Source organism: Theropithecus gelada, chromosome 7b, assembly GCF_003255815.1.
Source record: "Theropithecus gelada isolate Dixy chromosome 7b, Tgel_1.0, whole genome shotgun sequence".
In the NCBI taxonomy this organism is placed as follows: Eukaryota; Metazoa; Chordata; class Mammalia; order Primates; family Cercopithecidae; genus Theropithecus; species Theropithecus gelada.
In genome coordinates this window covers 9082133-9104133 of record NC_037675.1, presented here as the reverse complement: position 1 = coordinate 9104133, position 22001 = coordinate 9082133, and the positions used below count along the sequence as shown (strand labels likewise).

At 39.0% G+C, this 22001-nt stretch overlaps 1 long non-coding RNA gene across 1 annotated transcript in view; it reads right to left on the bottom strand.

Moving 5' to 3' along the window:
• Positions 1-21679, bottom strand: part of LOC112629357 — a 33379-nt gene extending 11700 nt beyond the window's left edge. The window contains exons 1-3 of the long non-coding RNA XR_003120581.1: positions 21566-21679; positions 14793-14881; positions 12546-12665 (exon numbers count right to left, since the gene is read on the bottom strand). This is a non-coding gene — a long non-coding RNA (uncharacterized LOC112629357). The remainder of the gene's footprint in view (positions 1-12545; positions 12666-14792; positions 14882-21565) is intronic.
• Positions 21680-22001: the final 322 nt, after the last annotated feature.

The following is a 22001-nucleotide window of genomic DNA, read 5'->3' as shown; positions in this document are numbered from 1 at the left end:
CAGGAAAGCACTTTATTTACATTTACCAGTTTATGATAAAGGATAAAAATGAATAGCCAGATGGAGAGGTACATAGAGGAGGTCTGGAAAGGTCCTGAGAGCAGGAACATTAGTCCCAGGAAGTTAGGGTGCACCACCCTACTAGCAGATCGATGTGTTCAACAACCTGGAAGCACTCTGAACCCCAACATTTGAGGTTTTTATGTAGGATCCATTACATAGGCCTGATTGATTGAATCATTGGCCTTTGGCAGTTACTTTGATCTCCAGCCCCTCTCCTTTCCCTGAAGGTTGTGAGGTGAGGCTGAAAGTTCCAACCCTCCAACTATGTCTTAGTCTTTCTGGCAACTAGAGTCCATCCTGAATCTGTCTAGGGTCCTCCAGTCACCGGCCATCTCATTAGCATACAAAAAGACATGCTTAGCACTCTGGAAATTCCAAGGGTCTTAGAAGCTCTTGTGTCAGGGACCAGGGACTAAGACCAAATATTATAACAGAAGATACTCCTATCATTCAGGAAATTAGAAGGATTTTTCTGTGCCAGGAACTGGGGATGAATATATATATATTTCGAAAAATATATCTATATTTTTTACCATATCATAATGTCACATGACCTTGGATACTTTTTTTTAACCTTACAGCAATTTCCAGAAGATACTGCTGAGAGCTGTTGGTCACTAATACTCTCTGTGGTTGGGGGGATAATTGCCTCAGTTCTGAAGGGGAGATCTTGGAGGAACATGCCCAGCATCCACTACATATGATTATTGATAAGACTGAGCATCATAGGACATGGGTTCAAATCTTGGCTTTGCTATTAATTGGCTATGTGACCTTAGGCAAGCCATGTAACCTTTTAGGAAACAATTTCCTCATCTGTAAAATAAGTGGTAGTGATAAGATCAGTTTTTCCTAAACTTTAATCATTTGCATACTACTTTTATAATTTTTTTCGTATTTTTGGTTCAACTGGACTATTGTTTACTTAACACTATTATTTCCAGGAAATCTGTACATTAAAATTTTTTTTGTTTCTTTTTCTAGAACTGCACATCAAAAATGTAATCATTTTAACCTAACATTATTTAAGGTGAAACTTTTTACATAGCCATAGTATAGCAGTAGCACTTAGCACATACAGGAAGTAGCCACAAAAATAAATGTAATATAAACATATAATGTTATTTAAATCCAGCTAGATATTGTTGCCTGTGCAGTTTCTGAGCCTCAGGTCTGCTTTCTGTTTTCTAAAAAGATTATCAAATATTGGAGAGGTATTGGAAATAGACTAATAACTGAGACTTGAACAGACATTTCCCAAAAGAAGAATAAACTCTTTACTGAGAATAAACATTTTTCTTTATGTGATACAGTGATATTTAATGCTGTGTCTCCTGTGGCATCTAAATCTAGATCATATACTCTCAGTAGGAGTTTTTCGACCTTTCAAAAAAATCCTGGATTAGGCAGTCTTTTGGGTAAAATTATATTGTTCCATGATTCGCTACTTGTGTGAGAAGAGTATTGGGGAAAAGATATGAATTATAATTTTTTCAGGTCATGCATCTATTAAATACTATCCAGAAGCTTGAGGAATTAAGTTTATTGGCTGAGGTTCCTAACATTATGAGCATGCCATGTTTGAAATTTGGCCATGATGAATAGTAAAGAGAATTCAATGCTTCAATTATTTCAATATCCCTGGAAGAAGGAGCCTTTTGTAAAAAGTAGACCCTCCTTTCTTGAGAAACCTAATATAGTCCTACCCTATGACCCAGCTTCCCCTCCTCTGAAGTGGCTGATCTGAAGTCAAATGCTCTAGGATCCCCTCTTTGTGAAATCACCTGTTTCTTAATCAGATGTCTTTTTTCATGCTGACCAGGCATTAGCCCACTTATCTTGGAACATTTAGGCATTAATAGGAGGGACCTAGAAAATTGTCCTTCTTGTGATCTTCCTGGAAGGTATCAGACCCTATACTGAGATGCTCAAACCTGCAGACTCACTTCTAGAATTCCATTACCTCTGCATATGTAGGTCACCATGAGGAGCAGAGCTTTGAGTCTTCTCTAAGGACTTCAGCTGTATTCTAAATGTTACTGGAGTTGCTATTCCTGATTCTTTTTGATGTTTATTTTTAGAATTGATACATCGTATTTTTACTTTTACATATTTATGGGATACATGTGATATTTTGTTACATATATAGAATGTGTAATGATCAAGTCAGAGTATTTGGACTATCCGTCACTTTGAGTATTGGTCATTTCTATGTGTTGGGAGCAGTTCAAGTTCTCTCTTCTAGCTCTATTTAAATATACAATACATTGTTGTTAACTATGGGCACACCACTCTCCTATTGAACACCAAAACTTATTTTTCTAACTGTGTGTTTGTACACATTAACCAACCTCTCTTTACTCTTCCTCCACATTGACCACCACACACCCTTCCTAGCCTCTGATAACCAACAAGCTAATCTCTATTTCCATGAGATCCACGTTTTTTTAGCTCCCACGTATGAGCGAGAACATGCAATATTTGTCTTTCTGTGCCTGGCTTGTTTCACATCACATAATGATCTCTGGTTCAATCCATGTTGCTGCAAATAACATAATTTTATCCTTTTTTATGGCTGAATAGTATGCCATTATGTATATATGCCACATTTTCTTTATCCATTCATTCACTGATGGACATTCAAGTTGATTCCCTATCTTGGCTCTTGTGAATATTGTTGCAGTAAACATGGGGGTGCAGGTATCTCTTTGATATACAGATTTTCTTTACTTTGGATAAATACTCAGTGGTAGAATTGCTGGATCACATGGTAGTTCTATTTTCAGTTTTTTAGAAATCTCCATACTGTTTTCCACAGTGGCTGTACTAATTTACACTCCAACCAAATGCATATGAGTTTATTTTTCTGTGCATCCTCACTAGCATCTGATAGTTTTTGTCTTTTTAATAATATCCATTCTTCCTGGGGTAAGATATTATCTCAGTGTGGTTTTGATTTGCATTTACCTGATGATTAGTGATGCTGGATATTTTTGCATATACCTGTTGACCATTTGTATGTCTTATTTTGAGGAATAATAAGATTTATTCATACCCTTTGACCACTTTGTAATAAAATTATTTATTTATATATTTTTTGCCATTGAGTTCCTTGTGTATTCTGGATATTAGTCCTTTGTTGGATGAATAGTTTGCAAATATTTCTCCCGATCAACAAGTTATCTCTTCATTCTATTGGTTGTTTCCTCTTCTGCACAGAAGCTTTTTAGTTTACCGTAGTCCCATTTGTCTGTTTTTGGTTTTGTTACCTGTGCTTTTGAGGTCTTAGCCATAAAATCTTTGCCTTGGGCCAGTGTCCTAAAGTGTCTGCCCTAAGGTTTCTTCTAGTAGTCTTAAAGTTTTGGGTCTTATGTTTAAGTCTTTAATCCATCTTGAGTTGATTTTTAGACATGCTGAGAGATAGGGGTCCATTTTCATTCTTCTGCATGTGAATTTTCCGCTTTACCACCACCATTTGTTGAAGAGGATGTCCTTTCCCCAGTGTATGTTCTTTCCTTTGTCCAAAATTAGTTGGCTGCAAATATGTGGATTTATTTCTGGGTTCTCTATTATGTTTCATTGGTCTATGTATCTGTTTTTGTACCAATACCATGCTGTTTTGGTTGCTGTAACCTTGTAATATATGTAGAAGTCAGGTAGTGTAATGCTCCAGCTTTGTTCTTTGTGCTTAGGATTGCTTTGGCTCTTCAAGCTCTTTTTTTGGTTCTATACTAATTTTAGATTTTTTTTTAATTCTGTGAAAAATAACATTGGTATTTTGATAAGGATTGGATTGAATCTGTAGATTGCTTTGGGTAGTATGGTTGTTTTAACAATATTAAGTTTTCTGATCCATAAGCATGGGATGTCTTTCCATTTTTTAGTGTCCTCCTTAATTTTCTTCATCAATGTTTTGCAGTTTTCCTTGTGGAGATCCTTCACCACCTTAAAGCCTTGAAACACAACTTACAAATCTATGACACACAGCAAAAGTTGTGCTAGGAGAAAAGTTTATAGCAATAAATGCCTACTTCAAAAAAATAGAAAATACTTCAAATAAACATTTTGATAATGCACCTGAAAGAACTGGAAAAGCAAGAGCAAAACAAACCCAGAATGAGTAGAAGGAAATAACTAATAAAAATCAGAACAGAGATAAATGAAATACTGACTAAAAAATAATGCTAAGAATCACCATCTTACATTTATTCCTAGGTATTTTATGTTTGGTAGCTATTGTGAGATTGCTTTCTTGATGTAGTTTTTTTATTGGTTATTTTATTATTGGTTATTTTATTATTGGTATATAAAAATGCTACTGATTTTTGTGTTTTGGTTTTGTATCCTGTCACTTTACTGAAATTGTTTATCAGCTCTAAAAGTTTTTTGGTGGAGTTTTTTGACTTTTGTACATGTAAGATTATGGTATTTTCAAAGGACAATTTGATTTCCTCTTTTCCAATGTGGATGCCTTTTTTTTTTTTTTTTTTTGAAACAGAGTCTTACTCTGTTGCCCAGGCTGGAGTGCAGTGGTGTGATCTTGGCTCACTGCAACCTCTGCCTCCCAGGTTCAAGCGATTCTCCTGCCTCGGCATCCTACATCCGGCTAATTTTTGTATTTTTAGTAGAGATGGGGTTTCACCATGTTGGTCAGGCTGGTCTTGAACTCCTGACCTCAGGAGATCTGTCTGCCTTGGCCTCCTAATGTGCTGGGATGACAGGTGTGAGCCATTGTGCCTGGCTCCAATGTAGATGCCTTTTACTTTTTTTCTCATGTCAGATTGCCTAGTACTTTCAGTACTATGTTGAATAAGAGTGGCAAAAATGGGCATCATTGTCTTGTTTCAATTCTTAGAAGAAGGGATTTCAGTTTTTCCTTTTCTGATATGATGTTAACTGTGGGTTTGTGATATATGGCTTTTATTAAGTTGAAGTGTTTCTTCTATGTTTAATTTTTTGAGAGTTTTTTTTTTATTGTGAAGGGATGTTGAATTTTATCAAATGATTTTTCAGCAGGTATTGGGATTGTCAGATGGCTTTTATCCTTCTTTCTAAATATGCAATATATGACAGTTATTGAATTGTGTATGTTGAACCATTCTTGTATCCCTGGTATAAATGTCACTTGATCATGGCTTATTCTAATTTTGATGCGTATTAGATTAAGTAAGCTAGCATTTTGTTTTTGTGTCTATGTTCATGTGAAATATTGGCAGGCAGTGTTCTTTTTCTGTTGAGTCTTTGTCAGGTTTTAGTATTACGGTGATGCTGACCTTGTAGAATGAATTAGGGAGAATTCTCACCTCTTCAGTTTTTTGGAATAGTTTGAGAAAAACTCGTGTTCTTTGTTAGTTTAGTAGAATTCAGCAGTGAAGCCATCTGGTACTGGGTTTTTCTTTGATGGGAGAAAGAAAAACCCAGTCTCCCATCTCAGACTTTTTTTTTTTTTAAATTATTATTTTACTGATTCAATCTCATTACTGATTATTGGTCTATTCAGGTCTTTTATCTCTTCCTAGTTCAATCTTGGTAGGTTGTATGTGTCCAGGAATTTATCTCTTTCCTCTAACTTCTCCAGTTTCTTACTGTATAGTTCTTCATAATAGTCTCTGATGATCTTTGTATATCTGTGGTCTCAGTTGTAATAGCTTTTTTGTTGTTGTTGTTTCCGATTTTGTTCATTTGGGTGTTTTGGTTAGTCTATCTAGCAGTTTGTCGATTGTACTTATCTTTCAAAAAATGAAGTTTTCATTTTGTTGATACTTAGTATTATTTTTTAGTCAGTATTTCATTTATCTCTGTTCTGATCTTTATTAGTCATTTCCTTCTACTCATTCTGGGTTTGTTCTGCTCTTGCTTTTCTAGTTCTTTCACATGCATTATTAGAATATTTATTTGAAGTTTTTCTACTTTTTTGACGTAAGCATTTATTGCTATAAACTTTTAGCACAACTTTTGCTGTGTACAATAGATTTTGGTATGTTGGGTTTCAATTTTCCTTTGTTTCAAGAAATTTTTTGATTTCCTCCTTAATTTCTTCCTTGAGTTAATAGTCAATCAGGATCATGTTTAATTTCCATATATTTGTACAGTTTCCAAAGTTCCTTTGTTACTGATGTTTAGTTTTATTTTATTGTAGTCTGAGAAGATACTTGATATAATTTTTATTTTTGTGATTGTTGAGTCTTGTTGTTGTCCTAACATTTGGTCTATCCTGGAGAATGGTTCATGTGCTGATGAGAAGAAAGTATATCTGTAACTTGTGAATGAAATAGTCTGTAAATGTCTGTTAGTTCTAAGTTGGTCTAATATATAGCTTAAATCCAATGGTTTTTTGTTGTTGTTGTTAATTTTCTGTCTTGATGATCTGCCTAATGCTGAGAGTTGGGTGTTAAAGTCCCCAACTATTATTATATTAGAGTCTACCTGTTCTTTTATATCTGATACTATTTGCTTTATAAATCTTTGTGCTCTGGTGTTGAGTGCGCATATGTTTAGAATTGTTATGTCCTCTTGTTCAACTAATCTCTTTATCAGTGTGTAATGACATTTGTCTTTTTTGTTTTTTTAACAGTTTTTGACTTATAGTCTGTTTTATCTGCTACAAGTATAGCTACGGCTGTTTGCTTTTGATTCTGTTCATGTGGAATATATTTTTCTATTCCCTGACTTTAACCTATATGTTTCTTTACAGGTGAGATGAGTTTCTAGTAGGGAGCATATAGTTCAGTGTTTTCTAAAAATTCATTATTTCAGTCAATATCTTTTAAATGAAAATTTAATGCCTTTGTATTCAAGATTATTATTGGTAAGTGAGGGCTTATTCCTGTCATTTTATGAATTTATTTCTTGTTATTTTGCATATATGAAGAAACCTTTGTTCCTTTCTTTTTCTCACATTGTTAATCATTGTGGTTTGGTGGTTTTCTGTAGCAGTAACATTTGAATCCTTTCTCTCTCTGTCTCTCTCCTTTTTTTTTCTTTTCAGTTGAGATGGAGTCTTGCTCTCTTGCCCAGGCTGGAGTGCAGTGGTGTGATCTCAGCTCACTGCAACGTCCGCCTCCCAGGTTCAAGCAATCCTTTCACCTCAGCCTCCTGAGTAGCTGGGACTACAGGCACACGCCACCATGCCCAACTTATTTTTCTATTTTAGTTGCCATGGGTTTTGCCACTTTGGCCAGGCTGATCTCAAACTCCTGACCTCAAGTGACCCACTTACCTCAGCCTCCTGAATTGCTAGGATTACAGGCATGAGTCACCATACCAGGTCTCCTTTCTCTTCTTTATTTGTGTGTTTACTCTACCAGTGAGTTTTATACTTTCACATGTTTTCATGATGGTAGATATTGTTCTTTCATTTCCAGTTGTAGGACTTCCTTAAGCATTTCTTGCAGATACAGTCTAGTGGTGATATCTTTTCTCAGCTTTTGCTTGTCTTGAAAATACTTTATTTCTCCTTCATTTATAAGGATAACTTTGCTGTGTATAGCATTCTTGCATAATATTCCCACCCCACCAGCACTTTTAATATGTCATCTCATTTTCTCCTGGCCTGTAAGGTTTCTATTGAGAAATTCCCGGTTAGTCTAATAGAGGTTCCCTCATAAGTGACTAGACACTTTTCTCTTGGTGTTTTTAAAATTCTCTTTTTGCTCTTGACTTTCGACAGTTTAACTATAATGTGCTGTGGAGAAGATGTTTTTGAATTGTGTCTATTTGGGGATCTGTAAGCTTTCTCTATCTGGATGTCTAAAACTCTTACTAGAATTAGGGATTTTTCAGCCACTATTTTGTTAAATAGGTTTTCTATTTTTCTATTGCCTTCTATTATTCTATTGTCTTTCTATTGTCTTCTGGGACACTGAATATTTAAATAATTGGCCACCTTAAGGTGTCTCATATGTCATGTAGGGTTTGTTCATTCTTTTTTCTTCATTTTTATCTTACTGGGTTTTTTTTCCAAAGACCTGTTTTCAAGCTCTGAAATTGTTTCTTCTGTTCTAGCTGTCTATTGTTGAAGTATTTTTTATTTCATTTAATAAATTATTCATTTCCAGGATTTCTGTTTGGTTCTCTTTAATTATATCTATCTTTTTGGTAAATTTGTCATTTATATCCTGAATTGTTTTTGTGATATATTTATATTGTTCATCTGTGTTCTTTAGCATAACAGGGTGATTATAGTAAAAATTAATTTAATTGTACATTTGAAAAATCACTGAGCTTCTTTAATATCAATATGTTGAATTCTTTTCCTGCGATTTTGTAAATTTCCTTTTTATTGTAATCTGTTGCTAGAGAATTATGACTTTTTTTGGAGGTGTCGTGTTTCCTTGCTTTTTCATGTTTCTTTTGTCCTTATGTTGATATCTGCGCATCTGATAAAACAGTCACTTCTCCCATTTTTTTTTGGATTTGCTTTTGTAGGCAACGGCTTTTTCCTGAAGATGTATCAGTGGTTAGTTGGTTAGCTAACCAGTTGGTTAGCTAGGACACTTTGGTTTTACTTCTGGGTGTGTGCAGTAGTAGTCTCCATGTAATTTCTTCACCTGTAAATGGTGTTAGTGGTGTCTGTGATTTTCTCAGTGACTTTGGTTGCAGTTGTTAGTGGAGGCTGTGGTGAAGTTTTGCTGGGAACGAAAACACCAGACAGTCCAATCCTCAGGCCCAAGTGAAGGCAGTTGAAGGCTGAGCGTGTCTTTCCTTGGTCCTCAGGGTGGCATATGATTGCATTGGTGTTAGCTATTCTAGGCAATTTGGTTCTTGGGTAGCCAGGTGGCTTGCTGACTTGCTCAGGTGCCAGCAATGGTGGCAGTGGGCCAGGTGGGTGGGTGGGTCCTTACAACCCTGGGCAGTGGGCAGGGCGTGAGTAATGGCAGTAGCCATAGCAGGACAACCCTCTAGCTCCCAAGTGGCCTGTGCTGGTATTGGTAGCAGCTGTGATGGGTGAGGAGGGCCAGTCTTGAGGCACACAGGTGGTGCATGCACGTGGGTGCCTGCTATGCTGGTAGCTGCAGATTGAGTGGGCCTGTCCTCAATCCCGTCAGAGGAGTGCTCAGATGCCAATGGTGGTAAATGGGGCAGGGTGAACTCAAGGATCTCAGATAACACATTTTGGTATTGGGGAGGATAAGGATGGGCCAGGTAGGTGTGTCCTCTGGCCCTCTGGTAGTGCATACAGGTGCTGGCTATGGTAGGCAGGGGTGGGGTGATCCCTAGGGCCCCAGTGGAATGTTTGGATGAGGACAGCAGTGGCTGTCATGGCCCTGCTCTTGGGTGGGTTGCTTTTAGTGGCAGCAGTCATAGACAGGCAGCTGGGGAGTATATGCTTTCACCCCAGTGGATGGCTGCAGGTAAGGTAGCCTGTCCTCAGGTCCCTTGTAAGTGCACAGTGGCTCTGCTGCTGAGGTGGCAGGGTTGCTGCCAGTGGCTTGTGCTTTGGCCTTGGGTGCAGCAGCCAATAGTGGCGGTGGCTGTGTGTGTGGGAGTCTTCTCTCAGGGGACATGAAAATGCACAGAGGTCCCACTGGGAGTGGCAGGCTTGTTGCCAATGGCTCGTGCTTTTGCCCTGGAGGCAGCAGCCAGCAGTGGTGATGGCTAAAGGTTAGGGATGCCAGTGGGGCTCCAGGAATGTGGAGATACAGGGGCTGTTGGACCTTATAGCACAATGCAGTCTGGTGAGGGCTGGGCTCTCAAAATAGCACCTTCCTGTAGCTTCTTAGGACTTGTGGGGGTGGTTGTGGGACCCAGTGTGAGCTCCCTCTCTGGAGTAATACCATTGTACGGTCTCCAGGTAGCTACCTACGTTAGTTTCAGGGCCCACAATGGTCAAAGGGCTTTCCCATGGGTAGGGCTGCATGAGTCCATGGTGAGAATGCAGACCACGGGGAGCCCCTTACCTATCCTTCCCTGCATTGGGGAGCCTCTCCGGGATCCCAGCTGATCCTGGCCGAGAAAGCTGCCTGACTTCCCTCTCGTTCCTTGCCTTAGGTATTTCTTGCCACTTCTTGGTTGAATTCCAGTGTTCTTTCTTAGATGATCTATTCAAAGTGTAATAATATACTTGCTATTTTGGTTCTTCTTTGTGGAGGAGGCAAGTACCAGATGCCTCTAGTCAGCCATCTTGAAGACTCTCTGTTCCTGATTCCTTGTTGAGCTATGTTGACAGATATTTCATCCCAGTTTTTCTGTTCTTCAGTCACCCAATGTTGAGACTCTGGACATCTCTTGCTGAAATCACCTAAGCTAGGTAACCAGAGGATGACTGAATTCTATGTAAGTACCAATTTATATCAGTACTAATAAATAAATTAGAAAGACATATACAAATTACCTAACCTGGGACTAGTAAAGGCACAAACTCATGTTAGTGGGGCCACCATCACTAATTTAGGTAGATCTGCATTCTGAATATTCCTGAGGAATTCAGACCGTGAGGTCTCTTGGCCTCTAGCATAAAACCAGTTGATATCAATAAATAGATAGTGATAAGATGACAACCATCAGCTTAATAACAGAGAAGGGAGAAGGTGAGGGGAAAGAAGAGGAGAGCAGCAGGAAAGAGAGGCCTTTACTCAGCCCTTTTTCTATTTTCCAGGTCATAGGGCAGGGACAAACATCTTTGAATACAACCTCTATGTGGTTAATCGATCCCTCATTTACAAAGTCCAGGTTTGATTACACAAATAAGTGTCTTCTATTCTATTCTAGGCCAACCCAATCACAGTTCTTTTTGTAACTCTTTGAATCTTTTCTTGGTGTACAGACTTTGTGGCCAATTTAATAAGGTCTGTGAAAGCGAGTTAGTTTTACACGTGCTGTTTAATTTGGTGTGCCTTACAAGTTACATGGACTATCTGGAATTACACTAGTATTTCTATAATGACCTGATAACTCAGCCGTTCATTTCTTCCAATCACATCTGAAAAATCACTTTTCTCTTTGCTTCTAAATGTTTTGCTCCCATGTGGTTATTTAATTCTGCAAATGGCACAGGGACAAAATGTTTATGACTAATAATGTGCAAGTAAATGTGTGTTCCATCTGATGTGTGGGCGACCTCTCTGGCATGATATAAACTAGTATGCTGTTGTATTTGTCAAGTGCTTGGATATACAGGTAACAGGGTAGTAAATGTGCTTACATTACATGTGCTTGGTCTTTATTAGATGTGATCCATAGAATTGCTTTGAGGAAAGCTAAATTCCCCATTACCTAGAACAAAATGCATTTGGATGTACCCACTGTACCTATGATCAAAGCAATATTCATGTATGATATTCTGGGGGTACATGAAGAAGGGGGTTGACATAATGCGGAAGATCTTTAGACCTACCTTGAGTCCTAATGGGAGGAAACCACCATCTGATTTTCAGATAATACATGTTCGTTTCACTCAATTCCAGTGGCTGTCCTAGGGCATTTTTACCCCCAGGGGATGTTTGGCAAAGTCTAGAGACAATTTTGGTTGTCATAATGGCAAGGGATGCTACTGGCTAAATATCTTGCAACACTTAGTGTCCTACTCTGCTAAATGTCTTACAATGGACAGAACATGTCCTTCATCCCCAACCCAAAATTATACAGTCCAAAATGTCAACAGTGCCAAAGTTGAGAACCCCATTCCATTCAATCAGTCATTTATCCATTTTACTGATCTAGGCTGAAATTTAAAATGGCACAATACCAGATAGCACAGTGTAATTTTGTCTAGATAATAATTTCTCTAAGAGGGATAGAGACAGAGATGCTGTACTTGCTAGTTCTTGGAGTTGCTCGTAGAAGGATCAGGCTAGTGGATCTCAGGACAAACATTTTCTCTCCAGAGTCATCTCCTAAATTCCTGCTGGCAGTGTGCTGTGGAGCCCTGAGAACCAACTGGCAGTGATCAGTGTTATTTGCTTTGATGTATTCCTGAGGCTGGAGGGATTGTTGAACTTCATGAGTGACACATGCCTGGAGGAGAAGAGTATTATAATTCACAAAAGGGAGACAGAGACCAATTAGAGTAGATCAAAAACAGAACATACCATGGGAAACATTCAGTGCACAAAATCATCCAGCAAGCTGATGTATGCACACCAAGATCCATGAAAGACGAATATGGCATCCTGTGGTTTACAAGTTCGTGGGCGACCACAGGACAACGTAAAACAGGAGAATTTCACAAACAACTGTGATCCTCCATGGTTTCTCTTCTGTTCTTATTTCTTCTGCAGCATGGCTAAAGATTTTAGAACTTAATTTTCATATGTAGTGCCAGAAAGTGACTTTATCTTTGGAGAGAACTGAGTTGCAATCCTAGTTCTACTGCATATAAACTATGTGCTCTTAGGCAAGTTATCTAGCTTCTTTAAACCTTAGTGTCCTCATCTATAAAATGAGGAAAATGATACCTGCCTGTTGTGAAGATGAAAGGAGATAGAGTTTGTGAATGTGCTCTCACAGTCTTGGCATGTCCCGGGTGCTTGAAGAATACTCACCCAACTCTTTTGCTCTTGGAGCAGAAGCAACGTCAAATCTCTCCGTTCTACCAAAATGTTGAGCTTTTCAGAATCACTTTCTTATAAGTTTAGGAAGCTCTTCAGAGTGCAATTCGCCATCTAGAATCCCTCGGTGGGGGTGGGAGGATAAACAATTGTACTCACATTTAACAGTGTTCTGGGTTTTTCTGTTGTTGGGTAGGGCTCAGTGAGGAGAGAAACAGGAGGAGGAAGAATGCCAAACATGATTCAAGAGGTTCATGGATTGGAAAACAGGGATCTCTAGGAACAGACTGGCTGCTATTTTGCCCTCTCAGAGAGTTTCTCAAAGCCTGGTGCATCCATATGGGTTCTAATTTGTGTCTTGCATAGTAGTACCTCATTTTTTATAGGAAGATCAGCTCTCTTAAAATAGAGTAAGAACCAAGACAACAACCAATTCATGCATAGGGAGAGTCCAGATGGATATCATGCTATAAAATCTGTACACCATTTGAGGAGAGCCTCATGCTACCATAATCAGGGCTGCCTTACAACCCTATTTTACATGCAATTAAACCTTTTGATCTAAGTTGCAAGCCAATTATCTCGCTGCAACCAGCAAATTAAAATAAGGGGAAGATACTAAAGATGCTTCTTTGACAAAAGCAAGGAATGGCAGTTCTCTTGAGCAGAGATTTAAGTTTACATACTTCACACAGAACAGATTGAACATAATAGTAATTTTCATAGCAATAAACATTCATTCTCACCAAGAAAGGTGAGATGATTTTGAGTGTCTTCTGTTTAAGGGCATGGGAAATTTCTCTTCAAAATATTTATATAAATAGATACATAGGTAGATATAGCTTTACTGCTTAAAGACATAAAGATATAGGCTAGACTAATCATTGAGGAATAATTCAGTATGCCAGAATATAGGCAATTAGAGTGCACCGTACAAATACCTCCTGTAGTCCCAGGACATTGGTGCATTCTTAACCTAGGAAGTCAGGGGCTCAGAAGCTCACTATTAATTTCAAGTGGATACATTTAGGTGCTTCAGTTTCTCTTCTTGTAAAATGCAAATAAATTGAGGTCAAGAGAGATGATTGGAAAATGCTCCGAGATCTATAGCTAAGAAGGAGAGGGGAGCATGGCCAGGTGCAGTGGTTCATGCTTATAGTCCCAGCACTTTGGGAGGCCGAGATGGGCGGATCATGAGGTCAAGAGATTGAAGCCATCCTGGCCAACATAGTGAAAGCCTGTCTCTACTAAAAATATAAAAATTAGCCAGGCATGGCAGCGCGCACCTGTAGTCCCAGCTACTCGGGAGGCTGTGGCAGGAGAATCTCTTGAACATGGGAGGTGGAGGGTGCAGTGAGCCGAGATTGCACCACTACACTCCAGCCTGGCAACAGAGTGAGACTCCATCTCAAACAAACAAACAAACAAACAAACAAAATCAAGGAAGGGGAGCATGTTGAAGTGAGAATATCTATCATATTTAAGGTCCTTCTCTTTTTTTATTAAACATCTCTGGCTGTAGAATGGATATAGATTGCCTGAAAGTATAAAATGAACTCCTTTCATTTTATACTTTCAGGCAACCAACTACAACTCCTTGGTATACCTAGTAGGTACTCATTAAATATTACTATTAATGTAAAATACAGTACTGCAATAATAATAATCAGGGGTAGACCTAGGTTCTGGGGGGCCTGAAGCTTATACAGCTTTGGATCTCTCTTTAAGGGGAATAATACAAAACTACAAATACAAAATTAAGTATGAATAAGGACACTTATCTAGAATAAGAAACTTTTACAAAGCAATGATTTTTAAAAAGCTGATAAATACCAAAGCTTCACAAAATCAGAAAAATAATGTATTTTTAAATTGACTTCCTGGCATTGCTTTATAATCCTTTTTTCTCATATCTTTTTTGGCTGAATTTTCTTTGATTGCTCTATTCATATGACATTTTATATAATACCATTTTCTATAGAGAAAATAAGGATAATTCAACCTCTTCTGTAGCATGGTTGATCAAAATTTGTTTTTTGCTACTGACAATTAAAGAAAAATTTCTTTCAGCTCCACAATTTGTTTTTTTGGGGTAATATCAAGTAAACATTTGGGATTATTGTCAAATTTGAGAAAACTTCTATCAAGCTTCTTTTAAGAGCTGTGAGTTTTGAAAGAGCATTTTATAAAGCAGATTCCAGCTCTGTCCATTGCATGCTGCATTTCTCCTCCATGGCTCACATCCAGTGCTAGACGCTGAAGGCAATGTGCTCGTGATCATGGGACCTTCGTGTTATGATGCTGGTGAGTCTGCACAGGTCATGATGCTCCTAGAAGCCATTGCTGCAATCAGATGGCCAACAGTAACTTAGTTATCCACAAAAGTTCCTGCAAATCATACAAATAAATTTCATTAAACCCAAGCTAAATAGATCCTCAACTCAACTCCAATACCACCCACACAGGAATCTTAATTGTGGCTAAAATACCTTCCTCCTGCTAGTGGTACAAAATCATATGCCTATGTAAACACATGACTGGGACCCCGTCAGGTATTGAAAGAATCCCATGCAAGTGAGGGACTCCAAAGCTTTAGCTGCATAAGATTTATGGTAACTCTACCTCTGATAGTGACAAATAGCACTGAGGAGAAAATTACAGTTGACCCTTAAACAACGTTGGAGGTTAGGGGTACTGACCCCCATGCAGTAGAAAATCCATGTATAAGTTTTGGCTCCCCCAAACTTAAATTCTAATAGCTTATTGTTGACTGGAAGCCTTACTGATAATGTAAACAGTGGAGTAACACATATGTTGTATGTTATATGTATTGTATAGTGTATTCTTACAACAAAGTAAGCTAGAGAAAACAAAGTGTTATTAAAAATTATAAGAAAGAAAAATATATTTATTAAGTGGGAGTGGATCATCTTAAAGGTCTTCATCCTCATCTTTACTTTGAGTAGGTTGATGGGAGAAGGAAGAGGAGGGGTTAGTCTTGCTGTCTCAGTGGTGGCAGTGGGGGAAGAAAATCCATGTATAAGTGGACCTGCACAGTTCAAACCCATGCTATCCAAGGGCCAACTCTAGTAGAACTGGGCCACCAGTTTGCTCAAGAACTAGCTGTGTGACCTAAGGTTAATCATTTTATTTTTTATGGACCTGGATTTCCCATCTTTAAAGTGAGAAGTTCAAATTAGGGGATGTGTAATGTTCCTGATACACATAACGATGTGTAATTCTGTGAACACTTTCTGAACAAGCCTAGCAGTGTCAGGGCAGATGGGGAAGAGCAAGAGGAAATTGTTATTCCTGCATTAAGGACCATCCCTCCTCCCACTTTCTCCTCCCACTTTCTCCTCCAGCAGAGGTTTGTTTAGCAAACAAATCCCGAGTTTTCCCAATACAGCCAAGCTATGAAAGCTCTGTACCACCCAGTAATGACCAATGTGACAGGTCTATCTTTTATTCTCCTAGGGGTGAGGCATGAGTAGAGAACTGAGATGTCTGAATGACTTACCCAGGCATTTCTCTTTTGAAAGCCATCTAGGGCAGGAGGAGAATTGCCTGGAGGCAGCTGGGCTCAGGCCAATTCCCTGGTTGGTCCTGAGCATCTCCTGTTTTTGAGGTCCCTAGAAGTCAGACTGTAAGTTTGGGAGGACTCCATGACCTTCTCTCTTTACCTCTTGGCCTTTGATTCCTCTCCTTTGATGGATGGACTGGAAATGGGAGAAAGGTGGGTAGTGACTAGTCCTGCTTGGGCAGTATGTACTTTGAATGCTGCTTCAAGGAAGTCCTGGGAATAGCCAAGATTCTGGTGTATGTGTGTGTGTTATGTAGAATAAATTCAGCTGCTAGAATAGTGACCAGAGAGGAAATTTCTTTTTCTGAATGTTTGTATCTATTTTGGAATTTGGGTGTCAAGGTAGAGATGGGGAAAGCTTTTGCCTTTCCAAGCACAGAGGCTAATACACAGGCAAGGAACAACTGTTGTTGAAGCTGAAACCTCGTGGCTGTTTCTCTTGGCCTGCTACCTTTGGTACGAGTGGGATAGAGGTACTCAGAAAAGAAATGACATTTGAATTACATTTTGAAGACCCAGTAGAAGTTTCCTGGGAGATCAAGTTGGGAAAACACTTGTGTAATATCAAAAGGCATGCACTTACTTGTTAATCTGGAACTGCTGGCAAATAGAGACTGTCCACTGATACAGGGGTCTCCAACCCCTGGGCCACAGACTGGTAGGAACCAGGCCATGTTAGGAACCAGGCTGCACAGCAGGAGATGAGCAGTAGGCAAGTAAGCAGAGCTTCATCTGTATTTACAGCCACTCCCTATCTCTCACATTACCACCTGAGCTCTGCCTCCTGTCAGATTAGCAGTGGCATTAGATTCTCATAGGAGCACGAGCCCTGTCGTGAACTGCGCCTGTGAGGGATTTAGGTTGCACTCTCCTTATGAGAATCTAATGCCTGATGATCTGTCATTGTTCCCCAACACCCCCAGATGGAACTATCTAGTTGCAGGAAAACAAGCTCAGGGTTCCCACTGATTCTACATTATGGTGAGTTGTATAATTATTTCATTATATATTATAATGTAATAATAATAGAAAATAAAGTACACAATAAATATAATGTGCTTGAATCTACTCAAAACTACCACCCCACACCCCCCCGTCAGTGAAAAAATTGTCTTCCACAAAACTAGTCCCTGGTGTCAAAAAGGCTGGGGAGCTCTGTACTGATAGAAAGGCTGATAACGATGTATGGGCATTTGTCATTCCACATCTTGTTCTTTGCATTTATCCATATATATGCATGTTTAAACAAAAAAGGACATGCTACACATATATTTTTGTATATTTAACACTGTAACATGAATATCTTCTCACATTAATAAAAATGTCCTACAACAACATTATTATCAATGATTGAACATTATTCCATTGTATTATGGCAATTTGTTTAATGTTAGGCATTTAGAGTGTTTTCAATTTTTCACGATTAGCAACAGTGATGAAGTGATGAGGATCTTCGCAAATAGATGTTTGTCTCCATCCCTTGGGAATAATTGCAGTAAAATTGTTGGGTCAAAGGGTCTGCACATTTTAAAGGCTTTTGATTAAGTATTTCTAAATTACCCATCCAGGAAAGTTGTAGCAATTTACACTCTCTTCAGCAGTGTACGAGAATGCCTATTTCTTCTCACCCTCACCAGGGCTGGACTTTATCAGGCTTTTAAATCTCTCCCCATTTGAGAGGAGAAAGATGGTAATTCATTTTAATTTGCATTTCTTTGATTACTAATGTAATTGAATTTTTAAAAAAATAAGCCCATTATCTATTTGAATTTCTACTTTTGTAAATTGCCTGTTATTTCTTTTAGGTAAGGGAAAGTTTTACTTTAGGAAAATTCCCCTTAAAACACTAGGGTCAGATTTTTAAAAACATTATCTTTTGTTCTCACTCTTCAAAAACATGCCTCCCACTGGAAAAATGAAGAAACGATCTAAAAGGAGGAATGGTGTCTCTGTTAGTAAATGGTGAGTCTATCAGCAATGGGACTGGGGTGGATTTTAGCTTTTCTGCTTCAGTTCCCAGCTGTTACCTCAGAGTTGGCTCTCAGCCTTCTTAGTTTTTGTTCAGTACCTTTCACCTCTTTATTTTTAGTTTTTCTTTTTCTTTTCTTTTCTTTCTGTTTTTTTTTAAATTTTTTAAATTTTTAAATTTTTAAATTTTTATTTTTTGAGACTGAGTCTTACTCTGTTGCCCAGGCTGGAGTGCAGTGGCATGATCTTGGCTCGCTGCAACCTCTGCCTCCTGGGTTCAAGCGATTCTCCTGCCTTAGCCTCCCGAGTAGCTAGGATTACAGGTGCCTGCCACCACACCTGGCTCTTTTGTATTTTTAGTAGAGATGGGGTTTCACCATGTTGGCCAGGCTGGTCTTGAACTCCTGACTTCAGGTAGTCCACCTGCCTTGGCCTCCCAAAGTGCTGGGATTACAGGTGTGAGCCACTGCACCCGGCCCACCTTTCACCTCTTTCACCTGCCTTTCATTTGAGCTATTTGAGTACCTGCATTATCATGCCCCATCCTAGGTTTTAAGCTCCTAAAAGGCAAGGAAAGTCTCTTCTTTACCCTATAATGCCATGCCACACCTAACACAGTCACTTGTCCATCACAGGTGCTCACTATGTGAAGTGAACAAATAGGGAATGCCACTTCCCAGTAGTACCATTTCACTACTAGGCAAGTTTGAGCTTTCTAGCCCTTCCTCAAACTTGCTAGGTAGTCTAAGAAAAACGACCCAACTTTACAGTGCTTATTCTCCATGCCCCAAAGGAAAGATTGGTAATATTTGTTTATAAGATGCTGTGTGTTATATTGGTTCTTTGAAAATACTGGGAATTACTGTGGAGCTAAAAAACAATTAAGAGCATTCTACACATAAGTCATTAACTACACTTGAAATAAAATATGTGAGTTACCAGTGACATTTCAAGGACTATATTTGTTAATAACTGAGGCTTAACAAATAGAAATTATTTATCAACCTGTCTGAAATAGGAATCCAATAGCTGTTTCTAGTCTTATTGAACAATCCAATTAAGGGACTCTTTATATATAAGATGTTTGCCATTTTCCCATTTGAAATATTAAGATGATGTTATATTTAAAACCTGCAACTGGCTATTTGATAGTGGCTCAGTGTCTTCAGCCTTGGACCCTTGGGGGAGGTGAGTCTGCACTCTGCCTTGGCAAGGGGTCCAGAAGGAAGAACTCAGAGGTGTCACTTCCAACTGAACTTGTGGGAGGTGGCCTGTGTCATCTACTCCGGTCTGCTTGTGTGTGCCTGTCTGCAGAAGACACTCTCTGTTGTAGATCTAGTGGGACTCCTAGAGCCCTGCATTTGTGAAAAACAATAGGAACTTAGCTCCTTATGGCCCAAATGCTGACTCAACATCAATATGATGTAGATATTGTACTTCCATGATGAGAGTCCCTTTCCAAGATTTTAACCTCTAAAACAAAAAGGTTGGGAGATTCCAGGAAGGGTGTTTTTTCACCGATGTCACAATTCCATGCATATGAATCCTGTTGAAGTTGTAGGCCTTGCTGGCTTAAGGGTTCCACACAGTAGAATGTGGCCAATAACACAACTGTATGCTAGCTGAGCTTGGTGCAAATGACAACGCACACCACGCTTACCCACTTCAGAACTGTTTACGTGCATGCCAATTCGTATTCCGTCACGAGATGCTGAGGTCCAACCCTACAAGTCTGTTTCTCAGTGAATTCACTTGGAGCCTCGTTCTGATGAGATTCATTGTCAGAGTAGCCTGAGCTGTCAGTGAATTTGACTCTTTTGTCAGAATGTCTTTATTGAACTTCATGATATGCTCTCTTGTGAAAAGGGTTGAAAAAATTGTGGCTGCTAGTGGTGCTAACTGTTCACCATTGGGTTATGGATAAACACTGCCTGGTACCTCAAGTGAGGAAGACCTGAGGTAATATCTTGACAGCTAAAAAATAGATACTGGGATCTCAAAATGACACAATCAGACACTTTTGTTTTCCTAAAAATATCCCTCTTGAAGGAGGTTTGAGCCATCTAGGTAGCATTGTGACATCCATTTTGCTTCTAATCCCATGATCCAGGGGAGTAACATAAAGTCACAGAGGTGGATCGTGACTGTGAAGATGAAATTTTAACAGCAACATCCACTTTATTCTAGTCTAGACCTGCCTGTTAAAAAACAGTACCACTAGGTTGTGCTAGAGTATAAACATAGCACGATGTGCGTTTCCTGCCCAATCTTTACTTTATTGGCTATTTCTTTCTTTCTTTTTCTTAAGAAAAAAAAATTCTCTGTTCTCTGTAACTTAGAAGAAGAACATATCAGAAATATCATTGTGCTCACTGTTGTTTGAAATGAAGGACCTTTGAATGACAATATTGTGATTTTTGTGAAGGCCAGAGGTAGTGAAATGCTCAGAAATATTTATACTTACTCCCAGATACCACTTAGTTACCTTCCAACGTCTGGTGCTCTGGGCTAAGGACTGCTGCTCCTCTTCAGTCTTCTCATTGGCGCCTCATTTTCTGTCGACTTGTCAACACTGGAAAGCTCAAGGCTATCTCTCGGGTCCTCTTTCTTCTCTTCCCTGTGTAATTTCCTAGGGCGTCTTCCTCAGTCCCATACCGTGTGTATGTCAAGGGCAATGATGTCCCAGCTATATCTCTGGTCCTGACTTGTCCATGAAACTCCAGACTCATCTATCCAGGATGACCAAGCATTTCGGCCTTCTGGGACAGCTCTGCTTTATACCTACTCTCCTGTTATTAGTAGGACTCATTTCTCTCTCAGAAAATTTCAGTCATGTCATCCAAATACACGAGGTTGGCATTTAAGTCAGATCATGTCACTTTTCCAACTAAAATTCTTTTATAGGAAGGATAGTAAACAGTTGGGAACAATAATAAAATTGACCATATCACTAAAATCGGCAGGAAACCTAGAAGGTATTGAGTGCCATTGTGCTATGTTATTTGCATTTGTTCTCTCATTTAATTTAAACTTCATTTCAGCTCTGTTTTGTGAGTATTGCTCTAGGCAATTTCAGCTAAAGCAAAACACAAGCAACCAACCAATCAAGAACAAAAATGTAAGGCTCAGAAAGATTAAAATAACTTGCTTAGGATTACACAGCCAGTTAAGTATTAGAGCTGGGTTTGAATCTTAGTTCTCTCTAGTGCTAAAGCCGAAGGATTATTTGTTTTTTCCAATTACTTTGTTGATGTGATGGCTAATTCATGTGTCAACCTGAGTGGGCTAAGGGATGTCCAGGTAGCTGGTAAAACATTATTTCTGCGGGGGTGTTTCCAGGAGAGATGAGCATTTGGTTCAGTAGGCTGAGTAGAGAAGATCCACTTTCATCAATGTGAATGGGCATAGTCTAATCTGTTGTGGGCCCGAATACAACACAAAGACAGAGGAATGATGAACTTACTCTCTCTTCTTGAGCTGGGACATTGGAGCTCCTGGTTCTCTGGCCTTCACATTCTGGAACTTACACAAGCAGAGCAACCCCTACCTCCAATATCTCAGGTCTTCACACTCAACTAGGAGTTACACAGTCAGCTTCCCTGTTTCTTAGAACTTTGGACTTAGACTGAATTATATGAGCTTCTCCAGGTTGCAGATGACCGGTCATGGGACTTCTCAACCTCCATAATTACATGAGCCAATTATCACAATAAATCTCTCTCTCTGGTTCTGATTCTCAAGACAACCCTAATACAGTTGACAATCAAGCATCTTTCTTCATCTGGCCTCAGAAACACTTTTTTTTTTTTTTTTAAACATGTTTTCATGTTACTTAGGCCAGTTGCTTAGTGATCTATCAATAGTCATCATCAAAGTCTTGTTGAAGAGTTTTCCTGTGT